We start from the raw sequence: 18,580 nt of genomic DNA, 5'->3' as shown, positions 1-18,580 counted from the left end.
GGTGTCCTTTGGAACCCAGAAGCACAATTCCCCCTTCCGGTCACCAGAGCCATGTGCTCCAGGTGTATCCCCTAGGTTGGTACTGTAAGCCCTCTTGTTGTGGTTAGGCTGTAGCTGTTCCATGTGCACTGGTAAGTGGGGCTGGTCCTCCTCATGTAGAGTATCTTTGGGGAGGTGTTAGTCCAAACTGAGTTGCCTACTGTGTACATCAGGGTAGAATTTGCTTTGGTGGGGCATGCTCGTTCCAATTGTGGCCATGCTCTGGGGGTTTGGCAGGATGGGAGTCACTTGGGGTAGCACCAGATCTAGATAAAACTGCCTACCAGGTGGTTGATGGTTGAGGAGCAAGTTGTATGGGGAAGGTGCTAGATCTAGATGAGGCTGCCTACTGAGTGTGGTGGGAAGGGCCAGGGGAAGGGTTGTAGTCCTTGCTGAGGTCATCCACTGATTATGGTAAGATTGGAGATATTTTGGAGAGGCGTCTGTTGGGTGGGTGTGTTAGGAGGGACAGGTCTGTAGGAGAACAATAGGGAAAAAATGAGTGGAGCTGGCAAGATAGATGGAGAGTGTTAGAAATGACACTTACCAGTGTTGGGCCGGCTAAGGAGAAGGAGAGTAAGAAAAATAGAGCATGCCAGCACTTCCATTTCTGGAGGAAGTTCCTACAGATCCTTGCTTCTCTGATACATGCCCTAAAATTTGTCAATAAATCTCCTTTATAAATGGCCTAGGACCTTTTCAAACTGCTGCCTCTGTGCTGTGTCTTGGAGTGAGTGAGTTTGTATGTAGACCATTTAAGAGAGGAACTTCAATTTACTGTAGCCCTCTGCCTTGCCTGCAGTTAAGTCCTGCTAATTTTCAGAGCCAGGTGTGATAGCATCTTGTCTTCCCAGTGCAGATCCCCAGGATTGAGTTGCCCAATGTAAGACTTAAACCTCTTGCTTCCCAAGGGGGACCTCCAATTTGATATGCCTCTCATTTTTGGATTGCTAGGCTAGGATTGTGGGTCCTAACTAGATCATATCTCTGCCCTTTCTACTCATCTCAATGTGGCTTTTCCTTTATATCTTTAGTTGTGAAAAAGCTCTTCTAGTCTTCAGGTTCATCTGAGTTTTTCTATATGCAATTGTTGTTTTGGTGTGTCTATGGAAAGAGCTCAGGATCTTCCTACTTTGACATCTTGATCTTCAGCTCAGATACCGATTTTAATCTGGTGGTAACACTAACTACCTGAGTGACCTTTAGTAAGTCTTATCATATTTCTGGCTCCTATATTTCTCATCCATGATATGAAGCTATATGTAAATAATATAAACTGACATGGTCAGTTTCGAATGAGAAGCAAAAATTAACTGGGCATACTAAGTATACTTAGAAGGATTAGAGTTCACCATGGCATTGATCAGTTGTGAGAATTTTTAATGCTAAGGCTATCATTATTTCTCATTTGGACTCTTAATGATAGCCTTCTGATAGGTCATTCTACTAGGTTCTAAAAAAGGTTGCTGATAAAGGTGACTCTGGTCTCTAAACTTATGAAACTTTTTCTCTTCTGGGAAATAAATGATTGAATACTTACAGTAAATAGTTACATGGTTTTCAACTATAAAATATGCATTAGTCTTAGGAGGCCCATTAAACATGACATTTCTCCATCATTAGGTAAAAAGAGATCAGGAGAGTCTCCAACAAGAACTGCCATTTAAACTGAGACCACGGGTGAGTAGGTTGTCACCAAGGTGAGATGATATTAGTTTGTGAGAAGGCACAAAGAATTTGAGGTTTTTGAAAACATGATATAAATTCAGTAAGGCCTGGAACACTGGATTTGAGAGATCAGTTGCTAAGAAAAAAGATGAATGTCAAGATCCTGTAGGACATGTTCGTAACTTGAGATTTGCTCAGAATTTTTGTTGAATTTAGGGAATATTGGAGGAAATATCATCTTAAAGAGGAAGATAAGAAAGAAAGAGGAAGATAAGTGAAGAAATACATACTTGCAAATTGTTTTTTTGTTCTTTAAATTATCCAAATGTTTTAGCTTAATCCCATTATTTAGGATAGTATGGTGAGAACATTTCCTTGTAATGTGTGACATTTTGGAGTAGGTCTGGAGTAACTAGAGTATTAATCTTCTAGAAAAACTAGAAATTCCAGTTCTTATTAACATGGGTCCAATACTATGTCAAGAGAATGTTCATCAAAGTTTAAACTTTTGGATAGGATTAATTCAAAATAATTTCTTTGTCACTAAGTTTCATGAGTTTGGGTCAGTTTACAAAATGTTCTCAGGCACTCTATTTTTTTTTAATTTTTTATTTTTTATAAACATGTATTTTTATCCTCAGGGGTACAGGTCTGTGAATCAGCACTCACCAAAGCACATACCCTCCCCAATGTCCATAACCCCACCCTCCTTCTCCCAATCCCCCTCCCCTCAGCAACCCTCAGTTTGTTTTGTAAGATTAAGAGTCACTTATGGTTTGTCTCCCTCCCAATCCCATCTTGTTTCATTGATTCTTCTCGTACCCTCTTAAGCCCCCATGTTGCATCACCACTTCCTCATATCAGGGAGATCATATGATAGTTGTCTTTCTCTCTATTTTTTAAGAATTTTATGTGGTACAGTATATTACTTAGTTTTTGAAGAATTTTCTTCATTTCACAAAACATTTCCTAATGCAAAATGGTTTATGTTCCTCTGACCTATTCAGCTCCATTTCATATATATGTGAGTCCCTTGCATAATTCTTGGGTTTATTAAGTACTCAATAGATGGTTGATAAAAGAGATGATGAGGAGGTGAATGACTATGTCTAGTGTTTCTCACATCAGTAACTTACTTATCTGGGATTGGGACCTTAAGCAAACTATTCATTTGATAGGTTTCTCTTATAGTTGTTTTATGGAATTTCTTTGAGTACATCATCTATTTCTCCAAAAACAAGATGACTAGTGTATTATGGCTCTTATAATACAGGGTATAGGAGATAAATGCCACTGACCCCAGAATCAGAATAACCTACTCCCTCCTTATTATTGTCCATTTGGCTCCCCTGTTTAAAAAAGAAAGGACCCTTTCCCCAGTAATAATGTGAAATCTTATAGGGGTCTCCATACTTCCGTATCTCCATAGTTTGCTCCTTTAAAACAAAAAGGCATGTCATCACAATTTATAACTATATCTTAGAGCATATTAGGGATAGAGATTTATTAATAGTCCATTATTTTCTGAAGTTTCAATATATCTAGACTCTAATAAAAATAACTGGAAATTTGAAAACCCAGTCAAAACCCAACCAAATAGGAGACTCTATAAAATTGTGTCATCATTCTGGCAACTTCAATATGAAAGTGTCAAATCAGTAGGATTCTTATATATAATTTCAAATATGTTCTTGGAACTTCTGTGGCTTTTAAAATGCTTTTTGTGTCATCTGATGTTCCTTTCCTTAGCATTCTTTAATTCCAGTGGCCATAATACATCAACTTTTATCAGGAGCACCAACTGATTTATTTTATTTTGGGTAGATAATTATTCTTATTCATAACTGTTTCCCCCTTACATTTAAGTGTGTTTATTCAGATTACTTAAATACATATCACTAATTATAAATATAACTGATCTAAAAAGAGTATGCTTAGTTTGAATTGGTCACAATCTGCTTGCCTGATAAGGGTTGGAGCCAAGATTTAAATAAAATTTGCTAAGATTTAAAATAAATAAATAAATAAATAAAAGAGTATGCTTGACTACTTCAAATATACTTTATTATTTTATATTTAAAATCTGTCCTACTTGGTTTCCATTGGTTTTTTGTTTGTTTGTTTGTTTGTTTTGCTTAAATTCTTTAGGCTCTTGAATCATTATGATTTCATTTCAGTAGTAATTTTCATTCTTTCCCATAAGATCAGGATTTCAGGATTATTGTTGTGACTTTGCTAGTGCTTTAGCTCTACACTAGTAGTTTCATTTGTAACAATCTGATAGAAAAGCACAAACTCTTCTTTTTTAATTATTTATTTCTCTCCAATGTATTCTAATATACTTTGTAGGTACTGGTTTTTGTTTCTCTACTCTGAGTTGTCCATTTTTATCGGCATTTGGAGCCATTTACTAACTGTGGAATAATAATATTACTAACTATTCTCAAATTCGTATTTATTCTCATTTTGCTAATCCATTTAATTAACTATTTTTAAGATAATCAAAATTCAGGAAGATTGTGGATGTTAAAATATATGGTTTTGGGGCGCCTGGGTGGCTCAGTGGGTTAAGCCACTGCCTTCAGCTCAGGTCATTATCTCAGGGTCCTGGGATCGAGTCCCACATCGGGCTCTCTGCTCAGCAGGGAGCCTGCTTCCTTCTCTCTCTCTCTGCCTGCCTCTGCCTTCTTGTGATCTCTGTCAAATAAATAAATAAAATCTTTAAAAATATATATATGGTTTTGGTCTTCAAGGATTTTAGATTATATGGAAGTACCGTTACACAAAGAAAATCTTGCACTGAAGTAAAATAAAGTAAGATAATTACTGTTTGTGAAGTACGAGCAGATTTCAACGCCGCATGACAATAAGAGCATCTACATCTTTTGGTGATGAGTTTAGAAAGGTTCTATAAGAAATCACATTTAAGCTAAGCTATAAGTGATGACTGAGTCTTTTTCTAGAACCAAAAATGTGAAAAAAATTCAGTAAGAAAGGAATAGAATGAAATGTAGAGAGGTGAGAGGATGAAGTGAGTTTGAGCATTACCAGTGTATCAGAGTAATGTAGGGGAGGGATGGGATACTGCAGAAGAAGGACAGACAGATGAGATCAAAACAAGAAGTGTCTTGCATGCAGTGAAAAGGATATCTTGAAAGGCAGCAGTTACTTTACTGTGTTTTCTTGAACATTTTACCATAGAATGTTAAAGCATATTCAGTGACAAAGAGGTTCTAGCACTAAAAAAGTGAAAAAAATACTGAGTAAAAAATAATTCAGCAACACCTTATTTCATGTCTTCTTCAATTCATTGTTACATACTTCACATCATGAATCTAAATGGAATACAGAAAATAGTTCCACTCTATAATTATGACTCTTTCTAGAGGCTTTCTGTGAGCCTAAAATCTAAATTCGATTCATAGCACTTCTCATAACATAGTTATATATTTTTCTATATTTTATTTATTTTTCTGTTTTTTTTGTTTTGTTTTTGCATTAGATTATAATAACCCTGAAGACATGGGCAATGTTTATTTTGATTCACCTTAATGCTCAGAACTGGTATAATGTTAATAGATATATTATAAAGAAATAAGTGCCCATTTATAGCAAGTATTTTGGGAGAATTTTCTTTTTTTTTTTAAGATTTTATTTACTTATTTGACACACAGAGAGAGATCACAAATCTCTCCTTGCCCCCTCATATACAGGGGACAGTTTGTGTTGTGTCTAAAGCATAAAAGTGATTTTTGCTAAGAGATACTGTTTTGAAGATTGATAACATTGAAATAATAGTTCAAATCCCCAAACTGTTAATTTTTTTCCTGAAAATCTTGAAGACAGAAAATAAGAAGTAACAGATTGCCAAAGAATGTAAAATTGTGCATTACTCAGAATGTGGTGGTTTTAGATTATATGATCAAATAATATTGAGAAGTAAACGAATAAGTTTCTCAGAAACCGTATTGACAAATCAATGGATTTAAGTTTTTAAAACTCTTCACATTCTTGATTGATAAAAATAAGGACTGCAGTAAAGACCTGTCGTAGACCTGGGGGCCTGGGTGGCTCAGTGTGTTAAGCCACTGCCTTCGGCACAGGTCATGATCTCGGGATCCCTGAATCGAGCCTGGTATCGGGCTCTGCTCCGTAGGAAGCCTGCTTCTGCTCTCTCTCTGCAAGAACTGTCTTAGACCAAATCAATCTGTCCAACCAATTGTGGACTCTACGCCTGAAAGTTTAGATTCTTTCCAAAATTGTGCAGATGGCCACAGATGTTATTCTATGTCCTTATTTGAAGCCATACGAAATTCAGTAACTGGGATTTGTTTTATTCACATAGAAGGATCTTCTTTGGGGGGGGGGGGAACAACACATACTACTTTGTAATTGATGGGAATCTATGCATAGAGCCAGTTTTCTTTCCAAAAAATAAAAATTAGTCCTTCCAAAGTTTAGCCAATAATAGGATATAACTATGGAGACTCTAATATGACTTGTAAATAGTGTTTGAAATAGTGGCTTAAGAAATACTCGTTTCATTTGATGGCTGCATAGTATTCCATTGTGTATATATACCACATCTTCTTTTTATAAGTTATAAATGGGACATGGATCTCTTTAGGCTAATGAAATGCCAAAGTTACAGTAAGTTGACAATATATGTATTTGAAAAACACTTTTTAGAAGTAGAAAACTTCTTTTTTCTCTTTGGCACTATTCAAAGTTAGGAGCTTTAAAGTAAATTGTTAATTCCTTACATTGAAATAGACGTAGAGGGTTGAAAAGTGAAACAGGGTTAATCCTTTCCAGTAATTTAGAACTTTCCTAGAAATCTTTGATCCATTATTTAGTCTCTTGAATGTGTTTACCTGCAAGGAAAGAGATTCCTTGAGGGGACAAATCATCAGTGAATAAATTATTCTTATTTATAAATTAGACTCATGTATGTCTGATTAGCAGGAATCAATCTCCTAAAATATGATCATTGCTCCTTGGAAGGATAAGAATTGAGGTTCCCAGTCATGGTAGCTTAGGGTGGAGTTTGGATCCTGATGACCTTACCAAAAGAATTTCTCAACATTTTATATTTCTTACCATAATCCGTGTCTTGAGTAATCAACTTAAAATTAATCAATGTATTATTTTTTTCTAAAGATTTTATTTTATTTATTTGACAGAGAGAGAGAGATATCACAAGTAGGCAGAGAGGCAAGCGGGAGGGGGTGGGGAACCAGGCTTCCCGCTGAGCAGAGAGCCCGATGTGGAGCTCGATCCCAGGACCCTGAGATCATGACCTGAGCTGAAGGCAGAGGCTTAACCAACTGAGGTACCCAGGTGCCCCTGAAATGAATCAATGTCATAAAAGCCTGTATCTGCTTTCTTATGTTTAATTATGCTTGGTAAACCTGTGTTAGATAAAATGGTCTCCATTTGCCTAAATGTTAAAATGCCATTATCATCTTTATTGCATTTATTTTATTGCACAAGATCCTGATGATGAACACTTTCACAATAGTACTTAATGACTTGCCTTCCCTTCAGAATAATGATGATAATGCCTATTTTTTATTGTTGTTTTGTTTTGTTTCTTTTATTTTTTCTGCCAACAATAAAGCATCCATCTGTCATTCTTTTCTATATACTGAAGTTGTGCTGATCTTGGCATGGATCACATTTGTAAATTTTTCATTTATGAACCATTCCTTCTCCTGACTCATTTGCAGTGCAGAAATATGCCACAAAAGATCAGTTCATGTGCCTCTAAATCTGGCATCACATTTGCTCTGTCATTTCCTCAGTAGTTTCAGTAGGAAGTTGTCCTACATAATCCTCATAACTTTATTTATCAAATAATTATGCTAAAAGCTGTTTTATGTGTAAATAATATGACAACTAGTTTTCTTTATATTTTGTCGTCATATTTTTCCTCCCCATTTCTCTCATTACAGAGAGAATTCTCTTCCATAGGCAGTATTACTTACTAAAATCCTCAGTATAATTCGATTTAGTGATTCAGGAGACAACATACATTTCTTAGACAGCCAAGGATGGTGAAATTATGGTAAAAGGGTTAAAAATTACATTTTATTTAAATTATTCTTCTGCAGTATCTCTCCTGAAATATAATTATTGTATGAACAGATTATCAAGTTTTATGATATGACAATCATGTTTTGTAAGCAGCTGACTGTTAAATCTAAGTGTTTGTGGACAGTTTAGTTAGCTGCTGTAGGAAAGCGTCTTCAATTGGAAATTTGGCTCTATCTTTTTTGGACACTAAAGCTAGAGTATGGATTATATTTCTGGAAATAGCTGGAGAGAGTGGATGGGGAAATGTAAGGGAAAAAAACACTGTTCTCAGCTTTCTCTTAGAAGACTCTCGTTTTTTGTTTTGTTTTGTTGACTCTTGGAATAGATCAATTAACACGAGAGATTCAAAGGACAAAGAAGAGACAATTTTTATCCATGACACATACAAACTTATTTTTTGCTCTTGTTTTTACATACTAAGTCATGCATGTTATCCTGGAAGAGTGACTAAGAAGATCAGAGTCTGTGGAGAGCCAGGTTGGGATAGATACTAAAACTTAAGTGAATTACTGGGTTAATGACAGAGCAATTCCCAACAGTTGGTCGAACAAGAATTACGAATTGGCTAAGTTTACACAGGCAGACAATATAATCTAAACAGAGGGTAATATCTTTGGATATGATAAAAATTGTGGTATTAGGAGTTCTTTTTCTTCTTTTTTTTTTAAGATTTTATTTATTTATTTGACAGACAGAGATGACAAGTAGGCAGAGAGGCAGGCAGAGAGAGAGGAGGAAGCAGATTCCCTGCTGAGCAGAGAGCCTGATGTGGGGTTCGATCCCAAGACCCTGAGATCATGACCTGAGCTGAAGGCAGAGGCTTTAACCCACTGAGCCACCCAGGTGCCCCAGGAGTTCTTGTTCAATACAGTTCTATGAAGAATTGCTTATGTGGTACAGTTTTCTCTATGCCATTAAAGAGTCTCGAGTTCACTTTCACCCAGAGAGTGCTGTAATCAATTCAAATTTAAGTTGGATAACTAAAGTAGGAAGAATAAGGGAAATGAGTATTCATAAGCACATTTGTGTGCTGTTTTAGTGAAAATGTTTTCTTGATATGGTGAGTGTTCAGTGGGGCAGCAGGTAAGAAGGGATCATTTGAACACTATGCACTGTGAGAGACCAGGGCTATAGATGCACAGAGTTTGGACTGAGAGCAAGGAGTCTAAGGGCACTCTTTGATGAAAGCGTTGGGGCAGATGGAGCAGAGAAAAGAACCTCAAAAGTTGCAAAAGGTGTTTGTCTTCTAACAGTCCATTCTGTGCTCGAAACAAATCCCTACTTTAATTTTTCCAAAGACCACTTTGTCCCTTAACCACCTCTTAGAGAGGTCATCTCTGAGTAGCCTTTGACCTTCTCCCTTAAAAAGTAAGCACAATGGCCACTTAAATTTTGTCCAGTGCCTGCCTTTCCTCTAATCCTGCATTGCTTTTTCACTAGTTGGTTAAGAATATTTTTTCTCAAGACATGAGATTTTGCCTAGGCTCCCTTCCATTTATCTGTTCATTCATTCATTATTCATTCATTCATTTTATTCAATAAATGTACACACACAGCCCCTTTCCTTGAGGAGCTCGTACTATATTAGCAGAAGTAATTTTTAAATTACATATTGATAATTATATATTTAAAAAATATTTTAATTATTAATTTAAAGAAAGAAAGAAAGCATGTGATTGGGGGGGAAGGGACAGAGGAGAGGGAGAGAGAATCTCCAGCAGTCTCCTCACTGAGCACAGAGCCTGATGTGGGGCTCAGTTCCAGGATCCTGAGATCATGACCTGAGCTGAAACCAAGAGTCAGAGACTCAACTGACTGAGCCACCCAGGTGCCCTGATAGTTAAATCTTGATTTGGCCACAATTTCAATGGACAGAAGGAGACTATTGCCCTATCAGAGTTGTTTTATATATATGTTTTCCAAAATTTTAAGAATACAAGTATGACATTTTTACCTGATAATTTTTTATAGCTGATGACTAAAGCTTGAATTAATGTTTACTTCTAGTAATATGCACTTCAGTTTTTTAATTTCTTACTTTAAGTAATACATGATCTTTTCTTACAAATTGGCAGATATTTCTTGTATTGGGAATTATATTGAAAATTATTTTTCAGGTATAAAGTTATTATTTTACTTACTGTTGACTACTGAGATACATTTCTAAAATCTGTTCATTTTTGACATTACTATAGGTCCAATTACTGACAGTTTTATGGAGATGTTGATATGCTATTGGCTGTTTGCCCTTTTGAAATAGCAGTTTAATTCTATACATTGTGCAAAATAGCTGTAGCCTTTTCTCTTCAGTACCTTCTGAATAGGGCATTTTAAGCTTCTTTGCTATATACATGTTTGAATAAACTATGGCATGTTTATGTTGACACAAAAATCCTTAAAGTGGGAGTGAAAAAATAACATCAAGTACTCCTTCAGGCTACACATAGTATCTTATAAACTTTCTATACCCTGCAATAGCTAATAATAGCATCTTAAATATAACAGATTTAATAAATGTTGAAATAACATCAAAATGTCTTAAAGTAAAATCAAGTAATGCTTTTGTGACTACATATATATTAATGAAGGGAGTTAAAAATGATTTCCATTATGGACATAACCATGTAAGTGTAATGGAGAAAAAAAAAAAAACACATTTCAAAGGGAAAAAAAAAAACCAACAAACAAAAATTCACTTCCATTTTCCAAGGGTAAAAATGAAATCTTTCCTTTACTCATATACTTTTTTCTTAGATTTTAGTAAAACTCATTATTTCTTTCTCAGTACAAAGTAATTATTGCTTCTTTTTAGAGTAACGGTTTCAATAATTTTTTTAGACTGTTCTTCCAGTATGTAGAAATGGTTTTATATTGAGATGGCCATTATGTTTTAACAAGATTAGATAAGACTTTCAAATAAGTAGTCATAATCTGTTTTTACCAGAACTATAAAAAATATTTAAATGCATTTCAAACCTTGAGCTTCATAATATTAAAAAAAAAAAAAATAGTGTCCAAAGCCATGGAAGAGAAGTGAGAAATATAAGAAAAGAAAGCACTAGAAAGGCAAGAAGCATTTCTGGTACTGTGTAAGTGATGGGGAGAAGGGGACAATGGTTTGGGCATATTGGGGAATATGTAGAAGTGTTGTGAGTTTCTGTGACAGATGGAAAAAATCACATTTATTAAATGTATGACTAGTAAATCTAAAACCAAAGACAGTCTTTCTTACCTATTTAATCTCCGTGTAACTGAAACAAATTGAAATAATACAGGTCATACACAAAACTACTTAGTTTTTTTTATAGATCAAAGTGCTGAAGATGCTAAAATGAAAGACTTGTATTACTATCAATTAGGAACATGCCAAATTTCCTTTTTTTAAAAAATCTATAGATATAACTGAACAGTTTGATGGGGAAAGCATGACTTGTGAGCTAACTCATTTGTAAGTCTTACTGATATTTCTCAGGAGCCTGGGGTGCACCTGTCATTTGGTGACTTTACCATGGATCAGATCCACATCTGGGTTCTCCTTGGGTCTATCGGGTAAGCTTACCTGTCTTAATGGTAGGCTTAAAAAATGATTTAGGACTGAATCAAATAAAGCTGTGTCAAGCAGGATAACAATATGGAGGTTCTTTTGGACAAAATAAGGTGTGGAAGTGAGATGAACAGTGCTAGTTATATTTTTAATCAACTGGTTTTCGGTAGCAGTTTTTAACTCTAAGTATAATTTGCCTTACAAATAACAAACTAGCTTGATTTTTTTTCTCTATTTAAGGTGATAATGAAGGAAAACAATTTCTGATTATTATATCTTATTCTTTCCATCAGAACTAAAAAAAGAGTGATCTGTTTTCCAGAAAGGACATAGGCAGAGAGGTTTGAACATGCTTTCTGAAAAAGATACCATTTTCTAATAGAGTAGAAAGCTGAACGGTATGAGTTCAAAAGTTCTAGCCTTGATTTTATTATCTAAATTTGAGAAAGCTGTTTAATGTCACTGTGTTCATGTTACTTTACCTTTCAAATAGGATTTTCAAACTTTGACATGGGGTAGGAAAATTAATCATGAACACCACCTATATTAAAATTAGGCAAGCAACCACAGAATTAAGAAAGGCATGAAAAAACAAAATGCTGTAAATTCACCTAATGAGCAAATATTGATCTCAGTTTCTAGATAAAAGTAGTTTCACTTTTTAAGAAGAAATGATTCTTTTCGAAAAATGTTGGCTTAAAATAATACCAGTACACATAGGGGCATACCAGGGGTAAACATAATAATCCTATGTTTATTTAAAGCAATCTGTGTTCGATTTTTTAGGAATTAAATATTGATTCTGACTTTATGTAAGGGTAGATACCCATAGTTATACAGATCTGGAAATTGCAGCTGATTTTTGTCAATCAAAAAGATGTGATTATGTCAAAACTAAAACTAAATCGTTTAATGTTGTAATGTGAGTGTCAGTTTAAAGCAGAATATAAACAGGATAACATTAAAATAGAAAAGTTAGAAATAAAAAATATATACATATACATATGCATACATATATATATGCATGTCTATCTATAATCAAAAGTATTCTCTGACTATGTTGTATCTGGTCATTATGTCAGAAACAGTCCCTTTTTTCTATTAACTAGTTTGTTTGGAACTATGGGGTTTAGTAGGGTGTGTTACAGTCAGTGGAACATGACTGGAATTAACTATCAAAAGCCTCTACTACTATGTTGTTACTAAGTAACTAGGTAACTTTACCTTCTGGGATTTATTTGTGAAATAAAGGCTCTAAATTGAATGATTATAAGAAGAAATACCTTGTTCTTTTTCACATCAAGTCTGTTGGAGAATACTGGTAAATCTTTGGATTCAATTCACGTGCCATTAACTCAATTTTTTACAATGATATTATCCTAAAAACATAACTACTTTCTTAGTGGATTAATTGATCTGTTTTGCTTAGTTTGACAAAATAATTACAAATAAAATCCTGTCCTTTTTATTGTGCAGTTGGAGTAGAGGTGACCCATTATATACTATAAACCTATATGTTAATTGTTTTTAAAATAAATATATCTTAAGCTTATTAAAAGGGATGTAAATAAAGACTTGATAAATTATTCAAGGGCAAGAAATTAGCATTAAGCTTTTTAATTTTAGTACACAGTAGTCTCATTTAATCCAGTACTATCAGTCTTGTCTTTATCATTTGCTATCTTCTTTTAGAACACAATGAAATTTTCTTGTAATTTCCAAAAGAATGAGTAAAGGGAGTACTAAAAAATTAAAAGATACTTTCAGAGAGAAATACCGTATGCCGGAAATTTATTTCTAAAAGCTAATGGGAAAATTGTGTATAGTTTAGCATACATATTCTATGAATTATGTTGTTTATTAAACAAACATATTTTCACTTTATTTTGATACCACTAACCTACTACTCCTTGCACTTATTTTTGATTTATCCAATTTCTTATTGATAATATGAATAACTATATTTTCATATGTACTCCTTACATAAATAATAGGTATTAATTGTGCCATGTTTAAAAGCATTACATTAAATTAAAAATAAAAAAGTGTTGACTTTTTATTGAAGTTTATGTCAACATAGTGTTTTTTTCATCTTTAAGTTTACAGTATTTTTGCACTGGTAGGGACTAGATAACTCTTATTTGAAGCCAGCAGGAGGAGCTCTCACCTTGCTGGGTTCAATACAATTAGTGTGCCTGAAAATCCTGAATTTGTGGGGGTTTTATATATGAAACAAATAGTAAAATTTAAACATTTATCACATGTAAAGGTATGAAAAATCTCAAACTCCTTAGTTTTATTTTAATATCAGTTTCTCATTCATTTTCCAGGAAGGCAACTTTGAAATTTTACTGTTCCTATGAATTTTGAAAAGGTATGATTGCAGTTTAAAGAAGAAAATAAAGTAATTATATAAATCTTGCTTCTTGAAGCTAATAAGAAGAAAATTCTAAGGTTCTACACTTTTGTAGATATATACATATTTTCCTTTTTTGTTTTGAAATGCATATACCTCACAGTTTATAAATGTTAAATATCGAGAACCAAGCAACCTAACAGTGTTTTAGAAAAAAAAAATATATCAACTAAGCAATTAATTATTTTTCCAGTCTACGAAAAATGAATCTTTGTTGGCAGACTTCAGTATTAGAGATTTTTTAATGCTTTTCTCTAATAAACGCATTGATTTAAATGGTATGATTTATATGTAATACCCATAAATTTCTGTAGAAGCCATCGATGAAAAACTAGGATAAAAGATTTTGGATCAGCGAAAGAAATAGTGATGTTTCTCTGTATCTACAAAAGTAAAAGTGAGGGAGGGAAATCAAGAAACAGACTCTTAACTATATCGAACAAACTCATGGTTGCCAGAGGGGATGGGGGTGGGACATGAGTGAGATAGGTGATGGGGGAGTGAAGTGTGCACTTGTGATGAGTACCAGGTGTTGTATGGAAATGTTGAATCACTGTACTGTACACCTGACACTAATATTACACTCTATGTTAATGAAGTGGAATTTAAATTAAAAACTTCTATAAAGGGTAAGAAGAAAAACACTTAAGAAATTTAAAGGTTTTAAATGTTTTATAACATTAAAGGACATACAAAGGACAGTCTAGCATCAGTCTCCTCGGTTGGAATCCAAATCTGTTTCTGATATCAAGGAAAACTACTTAACCTTCTGAAGGTCAGTTTTCTCATCTGTTGGTTGGGTATTTTAAAAACGAAAGAATTTTTAGGACAATGTGGTGATTACATCAAGAAGAAAATAACATAGAAAATTCTTCCTATGGTGACTGAATTAGTATCATTATTTTGCCAGCCTGCAGGGAAATAATGATGTATTTCAAAAGTGTAAATGTGCTAAATGAGTTACATGAACTTTTGAGTATCCAGAACTGCATGCTGGTCTTTAATACTTCTGAATTACTTTTAGTAGCATATGCCAAAAATGAAAATAACTTTCATTTGATAATGAGATAAACTTTTAGCTTTGAGTATTTATTATAATAATAACTTTAGTTTTTTTATCTAACATGTGAGATTGTTATACTGAGTGAACCCAAATCCCATCAAATATTTTTGTATAATTTGTGTGTGTGAGAATGAATGTATATATATATGTGTGTGTGTGTTTGTATATATGACATATACATATATATGTATATATCATCTTTATTGTACTTTCTTTTACTTCCAGGCTTGTTAGAATTGTATGTTAATAGGAAATAAGTGAAACTACAAAGGAAACTTTTTAAAAAGCTCTAGCCTTTTATGTGTCCTTTTTACTCTTTAGGTGATGCAAGCAGCCATTGAAAACCATTAGCTAAATATATTAATTCATTAGGAGTAGAAAATGGGATAGCCTAATTCAGTCATTCCTTCTTCTCCTTTATTACCTGAACTACTTCAAAGAGAAATGTTCCTTCATTAACTATTTCTTTGTTCATAAGAAGTTTATTTAGCAAAAGCAAAATATATGTTTTATTGTTTTCCGATTACTTACCAGTTTTTAAAATATAATGCTTTCTTAGTATTCTGCAAAAGTTATCATTAGGCATATTTTATCATTATGAATCATTATGAATGCATTAGCCTTGTGTGTATGATTACATTATCCATTTTTGGCCAGTGGAAGCCTATGAAATTTGGTTCCCAAGTCTTTTTGACATGGCCCTAGTCGACATTGGTATGTTTCTTGTAATGGTATATAAAAAATTAAATAAATGGAACTTGAATCTGATAAGGTACTAAATCTACCAATTTAAAGAAAATAAAGGGAATAGGGGACATGTTGAATGGTATCTCACAACTATAAAAAGCTAAATGTGGGACAAAATAACCTTTTGTTTTTTTTCAGTAAATTTGATTTCAAGTAGTAAAAAAGATAACTGGCTAGTAATTGAAGAAATATATTTAAAAAATGAAATATTATCATACATCTCTTGGAATGACTTAAAAAAACTGGACAACACCTTGGGGCACCTGGTGGCTCAGTCATTAAGGCTCTGCCTTTGGCTCAGGTCATGATCCCAGGGTCCTGGGATTGAGCCCCACATAGGGATCCCTGCTCAGCAGGAAGCCTGCTTCTCCCTTATCCACTCCCGCTGCTTGTGTTCTCTCTCTTGCTGTGTCTCTCTCTGTCAAATAAATAAATAAAATCTTTAAAAAAATAATTTAAAAAAGCTGGACAATACCAAATCCTGCTGAGGATATGAAGCAACTGGAAAACCATATTCTGCTAATGCCATTTTGAAGTACAATTGGGCAGTTTCTTAAAAATAAGCATTCTTAGGACACCTGGGTGGTTCAGTTGGTTAAGCATTTGCTTTTGGTTCAGGTCATGACTGTAAGATCCTGGGATCAAATCCCACATAAGGCTCCTTGCTCAGTAGGGCATCTGTTTCTCTCTCTCCCTGCCACTCCACCTGCTTTTGCATGTTCTCTCTCTCTCTGACAAATAAATAAAAAAGTTCTCCCTATAAGCCAGGAATTCCCTATTACCATGGAGAAGTAAAAGCCTAAGGTTATATAAAAATCTATACATGAAATTTTATACTGGCTTAATTTATAACATTCCCAACTGGAAATAGCTCACATTTGCATCAAGTAGGGAATTCCATTACAATAGAATACTTTCAACAGTAAAAAGCCAACTAACATGCAACAGCATGGATGAATCTCAAATGCATTGTGCTACATGAAAGAAGCAGGCTCAAGGTTTCATGCTATATGATTTTGTTGGTTTGACATTTTGGGAAAGGCAAAAGTCATAGGGACAGAAATTAAATCAGTGGTTGCCAGGGGCTGGAATGTGGAAGGGATTCACCATAAAGGTCACAAGGGAACTTTTAGGGGTGATGGAAATATTCCATAGCTTGATTGTAGCAGTGGTTACATGGATGTGGGAGTTTGTCACAATTTATAGAAACGTACATTTTAAAAGGGTGAATTATTAAATTGTAAGTAAATCATAACCTCAATAAATCTAACTTTAAAAAAGTTAATGAGGGATTATGGTTTAAAAAAACAAAGAACAATATCAACTCACTATAATGGATACCACTTACTTGGACCCTGATTCCTCTGTTCAAGTTAAGTTGAGACTATAGGGATATTAAACACTGGATATTTGATGATACTAAGGAATTACTATGTATAGAAATAAACTAAGATACTGTTGCTATATTAAAAGGAGTCTTTATCATAAATATACACTACATTCTTATAGATGATTATTACTGGAATTTGCTTCAAAGAAGTTCTGCAGTGAGAGAGAGTATAAAGATATATAGATGAAGATTGACTGAATGTTGATAATTATTGAATCTGGGTGATGAGTCCATGAGGGTTCATTTTACTGTTTTTCATCTACATTCTAAAATATGTTTGAGAATTTTCCACAATAAAATTTAAAGAATTACAGCTCAGTTTTACAAATTTATATTTAGTAAACTCATTTTAACATTACTGAAAGAATATTCTACAGTAAGTAATTAGCGTTCATCTCAGGAATTGCTGTGTGGTTTTATACTTATCCCACATTGTGCTCTCTGCTCAGCAGGGAACCTGCTTCCCCTCTCTCTCTGCCTACTTGTGATCTCCCTCATTCTGTCAAATAAATAAGTAAAATCTTTCAAAAAATGAATAAAACGTAGTGATTCAAATAAGAAAAACCACAGAATCCTTACAATAGACACCAAATAGCATACTTTCAGTGGAACTTTTTAAAATTACAAATAGAAAACCCTGCTTCTTAACTATGTGAAGATATAAAACTCATGATGGAATATCAAAGCATTGTTTCTCAGACTATAATCCATGGCCTACTGGCATCTAGGGGACTTGGAGGTAGTAGTTAAAAATAAAGGTCTGAGTCATGGACCCTACACATTTATCTGCTGGAAACACCACAAAAATCCTCCCCATTTGATCTCTATCTTTCCAACCTCATTTTTATCCTGCTAGTTCCCCAAATAATGCCCATTCCTAGTCCTGACTCCAGCAACTGAAAAATGATTTAGTTATAGCTCTGTTACTTTATTCTAAAAGTAAACCATTTGTTTCTTATCACATCTAATTGAAAGTCCCTTTGTCCTAGGTCAGCTCAAATTGCATCTCCTTTGTGAAATTCTCCCAGACCTCCATACTAGCCCTAATGTAACTTAATTGCTAGGCTTTTATATAATCTTCCATTTTAAAATTTAACAGATTATATTCTAATCATTTGTTTTTATGTCTGCGTTTTGATCAGATTGTGAGTAACTTTTGGTCAGAGAAAAATATGCATGGATTTTGTTTTTGCTTTTGCCTCAGCTGTCAGTATACCTGCATGTACAATAATAATGTAATCTATGCTTTAAAGATAGGTTTATTAAAAAATTACTTGTTTTCATACTTTGCAAATCAAATATAAGGGCATTTAATAACATGAAAAAACTACAGAAGCCTCTTTAACACAGTTTTTCTTGCTTTAATGTGGTATAAAAAGACTATATATGAAAGTGGAGTGGTAGGGAAGACAAAGGTGATTATTTCATTATTTGTCCTCAAACTGGTCCCCCTGTTCACACAGGCCAAGAGAGAGTGCAGAAAGAAACAGACCACTCCAGATTGGTAGGTGGGAGGGTTAATAAGCAAGGGAACTTACTTGTCTTAGGCAGCTGCAAGATTTCCACCAGAATCTTTAAGTTTTCATAGAAGTCATAACTGGGTTCATTCATCCACGT

General features: G+C 34.0%; 1 protein-coding gene across 2 annotated transcripts in view; it reads left to right on the top strand.

The window, feature by feature from the left end:
- Positions 1-18,580, top strand: part of EPHA6 (EPH receptor A6) — an 876,957-nt gene that overhangs the window by 52,818 nt on the left and 805,559 nt on the right. The window lies entirely within an intron of this gene.

Source organism: Mustela nigripes, chromosome 2 (genome assembly GCF_022355385.1).
Source record: "Mustela nigripes isolate SB6536 chromosome 2, MUSNIG.SB6536, whole genome shotgun sequence".
Taxonomy (NCBI): domain Eukaryota; kingdom Metazoa; phylum Chordata; class Mammalia; order Carnivora; family Mustelidae; genus Mustela; species Mustela nigripes.
Note: the sequence above shows the minus strand (reverse complement) of the source record. Positions and strands in the feature narration are given on the sequence as shown.